Below are 9,253 nucleotides of genomic sequence, written 5' to 3' on the forward strand. Positions count from 1 at the left end.
AAGGGTTGTACGGTTACTATCGCGAAGTCACTCAGGTCCAGTTCACGTGATTTGAGATGACAGCGGGAGAGGGGTATTGGCCATGGTAACATTCACTCTTGCTTCGAGCAACGCTGACTGTGAAATGGGATTCAGCATACCTGTCAAAATTGAGTTTTCAAAATAAGGGAGCTTTTTTGTGGCCTGAATTGGTGCATACCTTCTAAGATAAAAGCATATAACTATTCCACTTTACTATTGGGTAGAATGATAGACTGTGATAGGCTGCTCCTTCTAATTGTTTTGAAAAATAAAAAATACAGAAAAATAACCATGAGATGCTTCACAATGAAAACAAAAAAGTTAACACCACTTAGAAGTAAACATTTTGTGTGTAGTTTAGTTCATATAGGCTACTGAGGAAACAAGTAGAGCATTTTGTTTTGTCACGGTCAGAAACAGTTAAATATGGTCCTCTATAGTGGAGAAAGACAATGCTGTTGGTCAACCAGGGGATGAAAAGGTGAAATTCAGCTATCAAGACTAGGATGACCTGCAGAGTGAGACGATAACGCCTTACCACTGCATACCCAGCATCCCAAACAAAGTGACCCTTGGTTTGAATATGCAGGATCTTCTCCGTCTTGCCCCCCTCTCCTCCGAAAGTGTTCCTGCCACTCCTGAACAAGAACCAAGCTACGCCGCAACAGGAAGTGCACCACAGCAGCCATCCTGAGGCCAAGGCCAGGTGTGTGCTTTTATACAGCTCTTAGTTAGTCACTTCTACAATGGTTTGCGCCTTGTAAGGAGGCGCAGTTTTTGGAAGGTCAGCAAGTGCAAGCATTGATAATTCATCAACAATTCTACAGAGAGCTATTGCTCCACTTGTTGTCTGGAGTAGGGTACATTAAGTAAATGAGACGCTCAGAGCAGCTCAGTGAAAGAACCCTCTTAAAACAGTTCCATCTGAGCATGTAATTAACAAATGATTTCCAGAAATCAACTGTTTTAGGCAGAAATATTTTCAAATGTTGATATCATTTGAGACTGATGAATAAAGCAGATAGCTTAGCTTGTAATGTCAATGTTCAACAGTCAAAAGGTTCCTTATATAGCTAAGTTCGATTTTTCACGCAATCTATCACTTCACTGTTTGTAGTCACTAAAACTCTGTGGTGGCTTGTGCAGCTCTGTAATCATAACTTGCACCAAGAAATGTACCTAACTTTGGGACAGACCAGATCAAAGCTATTAACATAAGTGAGGCTTTTACCTGTTATAAAGGACACTCCAAACTTGCTGACTGCACAGCACTGAAATTACAAATAGATAGTATTCTATTATATAATCACAGAGCTGCATGGCTCCAGTTGGTCCGTAACTAATCCCAGCAATACAGAACACTACACTACACAAGTATTGTAAGGATACCTTTAAAGAATTTGGTTGTTTCGCTTCTGTCCACCAGAGGGCAGGGTGAGCACCTTGAGTGGGAGAGGACCTGCTAAAAAGACTGTAGCATCTTGAAGTGTCTGTGTAAGGAAACCTACTCCAGACCAGACTTTGTGCTGATTAAATATTTAAATGTTAGGGAGCACTTAAATTATTGTTCTGAGTAGTTTTATATATGTTTTTTTTTTGTTTGTTTGTCTTTTTTTTAAAAAATGTTAATTGCTTTGGAACCCACGTCAGTAAAAGTTCAAGTTTAAAAAATAAAAAATCCTTAATGAAAATGCAAAATTTAAGGAATTTTATATATAATCCCCTATATATATATATATATATATATATATATATATATATATATATATATATATATATATATATATATATTTATAAGATATGCTTTCAGATTGTGTTGCACTTGCATGATCATTTCACCCCTTGTTTTCTGTCATTTATCATCTAGCTAATTCCCCTCTTGACGTTCAGCCAGTAACATGCTCTGACCTAGAATCCACTGCTGAGTTGAAATGATCAAGGTTGTGTGCTTGTAACAGATTCCCTGGAAGTAATGTATGAAAACTAAAAGCATTCTTTAAGTTAGTGTAAAAAGAATATGCGTGTTTGCTTTACGTGTGCTTCTTTAAAAACTGCACATTTGAGACTTGGATGCTTGAACCCATTTGTTGTCCCACATCGTGGTATCCCTTAACAGAGGATCCTGGGTATAACTAGGTCACAAATTCTAGTTTTTCAGTAGATCACTTCTCACTTAACAGACCTTTTGATTTTAAACAAATTCAATTACATGAGCAGATCAACCAGCAAAGTCTGCAATGTATCCAGAATTTGAATGGAAACTGGAGAAATCCTCTTTTGTCCAATTGGCTATACCACCTACACTGTGATTGCACCAGCCACTGCCTGCCCTCATGCGAGACTGAAGCCTTAATGGCTAGTTCTGAACACGATTACATTTAAATTACTTATACTTGTTACAGGCTACAATGGCACTGTTACGAAACACCACTCACAATTTCATTGACACCCCATTCAAACGAATATATAATTCATACATATAGTCCACAAATAGTATAGTGACACATTTGATGATCCCACATAATAGGCTATGCTTAAGCCAGCCTGGCACTAGCTATCATATCCTTTAAACACACAGGTCTTTACAGTGCCACTACCCATTGTTGTTAACACTTGCAGTGTCTGTCAGATACTGTCCACCCATAATGTGACAAATCTTTTGGAAATTTGGTGCTAAACTGTTTTGAAAGTTTTGCACCAAGAGCCTACTGGTGCTAATTATCAAGTCATTCCCCTCACTCTTCAATAAGTTTTTAGTAATAAAAGGTATTAGACACAATTGTGTGCTGCATATTTATAATATATAATATATAATCTCTTGAGACCAAAATTGCAATATTAAGAAACCTAATAGACAGACCTGAGTAGCCCAAACATTTGACATATTAACAAAACAAGAGCTCCAGAATTCAACTACACTCGATAGCTAGAAGGAAAGCTATGCACATTGTCCATGTCCGTTTCTTCGATGCTTGCATCGCCTGCCCCACCTGCTGCCTCCAGTCCACCCCATGCTTGGCTGTGTGATCTGATGCAGAGCATTTAAAGCATCTCTACAATTCCTGCCCAGTGTTGCCAATTTAGCTAATTTGTAAACACGACGAAGATTTTATAAATGAGAATGCGACATGTAGCTAATTTAGCTGCTCTGAATTAAATTTGGTGACATTGTAGCAACTTTCTATTCTAAATAAATAAAATTTAAAAAATTGTAAATAAAATAATACTTTAAATTTAAATCCAGCCCCCACATACTACAATACTCCCAAACCGCAAGCTCCCCTGATGTTCCTATCAGCTGTAAGGACTGTCACTTTGGCAGCAGATGCACTAGATTCTCCCTGCCGTCTTTCTTCACAGTTCAGAGGTGACAATCTTTATGATTGACATGGCAAATCATCTACCTCGCCTCGGGTGGCAGGCGGGCGATGGCCTAGTGTTTCTTTTCGCACTGTGCAAGTTAGTTTCTAGCAAAACGGTTGTGTTTTTGAAGAAAATGGCAGAAAGTCATCCAAAAACAATTGAGAAGGATACTTTTTAGAACTGGCTGAAGTGTGTCCTGGGACTGCAACAAAGCTTATTGCAAGTTTTGTAAAACCTCACTAAATGCAAAAAAGTCAGACCTGACTAAACATGCAAATACGACAAAGCGCACTGATTATGCAAAACCATTTTCACATGCTATAAGGGTGCATATTGATTCATTCACCTCGTCTACAACTGGGAATGTAGTTGTTCGAGAAACTGAAGCAGTTTTTTCTTCATTTATTTACGTTTTAACTGGAACTCAGGAATAGACTCTACACAGAAGGTACTTAGTTTCAATAGCGTATGTTTGAAATTATATAAATATTTCAAAGGTCTCAAGCACGGATTGGGTTCAGATTTGTTCAGTAGGGTCGGGTTTGGATTGGGTTTTAAATTTAGGCCCAAGCAGACCCATTTATCTGAGCTGTCCAAAGCTTGATTTAAGGATTACCATGCATCTTGTCTGAGGCTACACGTGTCTAAGTGTTTGGCTATCTTTAACAACTCATTAGCACCACATTTCATCAGTGAGCTAGTGTCAGATGTTGGCGGTGGTCCATTCAGGTTACTTATAGATGAACTGAATGACATTTCTGTGGTCAAGGTTGGCGCCGTCATATGGTAATTTAGTGTGAAATTAAAAAAAAGAAGGTACAAGCTACAAGAAGGTAATCGCTGCAATTAACGTTGGGGCAGAGCCACAGGAGATCTTGCAGGCATGCTCGACTAGGTGGATTTCTGTTGAGCCAGCTGTAAGGAGAATTCTCACGGCAGTGGCTTGAACTGAAAGCACTGTTTGCTGTTGCGTGTGAGAAGTAGCGTTGTTACATGGCAGACCAGCTCTACCGACTTCTTTGTAATCCACAATTCAGACGTTTTGATATTTGTGAAAAATGTACCATCGGAGGTACAGGCAGTCAACAAAACATCCCAGAGAAATAACGTTGATCCAACAAAGTTAATTGACAGACTTGTAACACTTGGATGCAGTGTAACACTTTCTATGACACAGGTTGATTTCCTCACAGGTGCCATCCACCAACATCTGGATCATCATCCACAACCTGGATATGAGGCTGAGAAGACAATCAGGGAAGAAGCAGAAGTGAGAATACGAGGGCACTCTATAAACTTCATAGTGCTATTGTTACAGGAAATCTGAAATCGTTAACCAGACAATATCAAAATCTTACACCAAATGTCTACATTATCTGTGGAAGTGCTTCAACATACAAAGAAACCAGTAACGGGGCTGGCAGACATGTTTGTGGCATCACCAGAGGAAATAAGCTAAATTGAGATTCAGTGCCACAACATACATTATATCCAGTGTGAACATGTTGATGACACTGAAAAACTCTGGTGTGAAGTAAAATCCTACAAAGATGCTACAGGTGAGAATCCATTCAAAGAGCTGTGTAATCTGGCACGTACTGTTATTGCTGTGCCACACAGCAAGGAAGGTGCAGGGTGTGTCTTCAGTCAGTTTAATGTGATTAAAAATTAATTAAAAAATTGTCTCTCATGGTGTACTGTGAACTCAATTCTTCATATTCGATATGGTCTCAAACTGCTGGCAAGGTACCCTACTAGTGCACCCTGCCCTGCAGCATGCTTACCACATTGGCATGCTGGCATCCTACTCATCTGGATGCAGAGAGTCAAATTCTGAAGAGGAGGAGCCCCCTTCAGAAAGGCAGTCCTCCAGACACACTTGTAGAAATTATTAAAGGTTAGATAAATACATTATATTTAATGTTACTTCTATAACATTACACAGGCACCAGTTTGTGTGTGTACAATGACAATATATTTTGTGCAATTTTTTAATATAGTATTAGTTGTTAATCACCCACCCTCCTTTTTTCTGCTCTAGCGGCATTTGGCCAATCTGGAGACAAGTAGTAGGTCTAGTGACTTACCAAGTAGGAGTTGGCAACACTGCTCCTGCTGTATCTTTCTCTCCACATAAATTCGTCCAGGTACAATGTTATCTTCTGCTGTGCCCTGCATTGTTTTAAATTGTTTCTTAACACAGGTCCAGTACTTCTCCATGTTGTCCAGCCATAAACCATAAAGTCAGTTTGATAAGTGACCGGGTATTCCATAATGCAAACGTCTGTGAAGCGGTAGCAATAATCTGGCGTGGATACCCCCTGTCACTTCCACTGATAACAAAGGACAATAAACAAAAACAAACACCACTGTCACCTGATACTATTGTAGATCTTGTAAAGAAGGGTCTTTGCGTGATTAAAGGCAGACTCATTTGTGCTGTGTCATGATGAAAATGGCCAATAATATTTTACTTTAAAATGTAATGAACAAACCAAGAATTACAAGTATAACAAATCAAATAAAGAAAATATGCACTTTCATGGCAATGTTCAATTCAACATCTATAAATCACATTTATTTGTAATAAATGTTTTTTTTTTTTTTATTTGTTTTAAAGAACAAGTTTTTTCTTTGCTCAGTTTTAGGTGGAAGGATATTTTATAAAAATGACTTTTTTGTTAATTAAAAATGTTTTTACATTTTTTTTTTTTTTTTAATTTAGTTAGCTAACCCATTTTATAAGCGCAATAAGGCACTTCAGGGTGTATGATATGCTATAATTTCACCACGCCTCCTGACACACTCATGGCGTTGTGATATTAGAGTATATTATAACGCCCTTGGGTCTTCTGTAACCGCGTTCAGGAAGGTTCCGTGACCCAGTGTCAAAGGTTCAATTGCAGCAGGTGTTCAGGGACATCAGAGGCGGGAGAACTGACACCAATTCGAAGCTTGGCTTGCCGTACGCAGTTGCAACCATTCTTCTTACTCCACTGCTGGAGTAGGAAGAACTGTTGACAGTCTGCACAGTGGGGTGGAGGCAGCGTGGATGAATTCAGCAGAGAGTGACGAGAAGCCAGAGGGGGAGAAACTATAATACCGGAGCTGTTACATTGCCCCCAAAACAGAGGGGCAATGAGTCATTGCCATTGACAGTAATGAGGAGGAAGAGGAACCAGATACAAGGATAGAAGTAAACAGCAGTGGAGGCGGAACAGGAGCCAAGACGGACAGGAAACCCATTACCGGCAACCGTGACAACAAAGCCCACATCGTCCTGTTACAATATGATGGTAAGGCCAACTGGCAAGCTTTTATCACACAATTTGAGCTGGTTGCGCAGCTGGAAAAGTAGACTGAGACAGAGAAAGCTCTGCAATTAGTTGCTAGCTTGATAGGGGAGGCCTTTCCTTGCCACCGTGTGATAAGATCAGAACACTACCGGGACTATGGGGTACTGAGGGAACGATTGTCATGCTACTCGGTAATGGGAGATCAGGAGACAGGCTCCGAGATGAGCCCCACAGCAGCAGTGGGAGGGTAGGGGAGCTGTTGTGAGGTTTCAAATAAACTGTGGGGGAGGTCAGGATGAGCACATGGCCTAGGAATTTGAAGATCCTGGCGTTTGATGGGTCTGTCATCTGGGAGGCATTCGCTGTGCATCTGGAGATGCTGGCCAAGCTACGTGGTTGGAGTGAGGGGAAGAAAACCAACAGGCTGACTGCAGCACTGAAAGATGATGCCCATCTGGTTCTGCTGAACTTTCTCCCTGACGGACTTGGGGGACTACAAGGCACTGAGCAAGGAACTCGCTCGCCGGTACAGGAACATGCCAGACCCTAAGGGCTTGAAGCTCAAGCTCTGGCACCACCTACGCCCTTCAAAGGAGGGCTTGGCCAAATTGGCCTCAGAGCTGGACAGGTAGAGCACAGCATGTTCACCCCCGCTGAACAAGAAGAGCAAGCCAGACTATAGTTCATGGAGGCACTAGGTGCAGGGGACCTCCGAAAACACCTGAGGCTTCAGCAACCCCAGACCTCACAGTGCACCAGGACCAGACCAGTGAAGAGGGGGTCAAAGCCAAGCAGCCTTCTCCTACCTGGCTCCCGGAACTCGTTGCTTTGCACCGGGCCATGTTCACATGGGACCACTGGTAGGCTGGTCATCACACTTCCAGGAGGGCCCAGCCATCGCCTTGGCCCAACCAGGGGAACCAACACACCCCTGCGAATGGACCTGCAGGGGCCGCCGGGCTTAGCCAAACAAACACAGACACAAAATCACAGAGCTTGAGACATGAGATGTTGCCAGTTGTGATTGTTCCCAAGAAGCACGGACTAACCAGGAGGTGGAGACAGTGGCTGAACCATTGCTGGAGGGGTTCTTCAGCCAATTTGGCATCCCTCAGGAGCTCCACAGCGACCAGTGGCGGAACTTCGAATCAAGATTGTTCACAGAGATGTACCGATGGCTGGACATCAGCAAGATGCAGACAACCCCCCTTCACATGCAGAGCAATGGCTTGAACAAGTGGTTTAACTGCATGATCGTCCTCCTGGCCTGCCACTCCACAGTACAGGACTCCACCTCCTGCCCCCCTGCACTCTAGATGTTGGGTGGAGAAGTTTGCACCCTTGCTGAGATGTTGTTTGGCCAGCCGCCGGACCCCTTTGCTGAACCTCCCTCGCCAGAGTGTACCAGACTGCTGCAGGACTGCCTGGAGTTGGCCCACGGCTTCACCAGGAACCAGTTGTAGGCTGCAGGTTGCTGGCAGAAGAAAAACTACGACACCAGGGCTCGAGGGAGGCTCTTCACAGCGGTCTGGGTGTACAGCCTCCAATGGAAGCAGAGCCGGTGCCCCAAGCGGGACAACCACTGGCTAGGACCTTGCCAGGTCTTGGACCAAATCAGGGAGGTCGTCTACAGGATCCAACTATCACTCAAAGGGCTGCTTGTGCTACTCCACCGGGATTGTCTCGTTCCCTACTGAGGACGAGACCCTGTGCAGCCTGGCACAGCAACACCTGCCTCCCCCTCACCTGACAGTCCTGCTCTGCCATCGGTTGCAATTTTGTTGTCACAAATCAAGGGATGAACTGTTGCAACCATCAAGGGATCAAAAGTGGGAAACCATACATGCTTGGGATTGGTGGCTGGTGCACTGGGGGCGTGGTCTGGACTTGGAGATCAGTAGTGGGCTGCTGAGACAAACAGGTTGCTGCTGGAGTAAGAAGAACAGAGAGACAGAGAGGAGCAGAAGAAACAGCCAAGGCGAGCCAAAGAAAAGCAGGACTAAAACAACCAGACTGCACTTAGTTGGCTGTAGCACATGGCCAAAACAGTGTGCTTTGGGCTTTATTTTATTTTATTATTTGTCACAGTCTGAATAGTACTGTGCTGCTGAGCTGTGGAGTCCTGGCTTAATAACCCATGAATTCAAGAACCTGTAAAATCTGTGTGAGCTGGCTTCATTTCCATGCAACGCTACAATATACACAATGTTGTGCCTTATTGCTTACATAAACCAGTGCAAAGTATTTTTTATATACAGTATGAAGACACTCCATCTCCATGAGCTAGTAATAAAGCAATAGATACTTTTTTTGTACAGGTGTAGCATGCATTGAGGCATCTCCATTCTTACCAGTCCCCACAGTAGCAGCACCAGTCTTACCATCCAGCACTGGCAGCACCAATCTTATCAGTTCCATGTGTAGCATCAGTGTCACCAGTCTTCGCATTAACTTCAGTATCAGTGAACCAAACACATGTCTCTCAATGAAGGGATGAACCCATATACTTATTTATATTTATAAGTTCTATTCTTCTTGTCCTTTCTAATATCACATATTTCTCACAGTGTGAT

Source organism: Polyodon spathula, chromosome 5 (genome assembly GCF_017654505.1).
Source record: "Polyodon spathula isolate WHYD16114869_AA chromosome 5, ASM1765450v1, whole genome shotgun sequence".
Lineage (NCBI taxonomy): Eukaryota > Metazoa > Chordata > Actinopteri > Acipenseriformes > Polyodontidae > Polyodon > Polyodon spathula.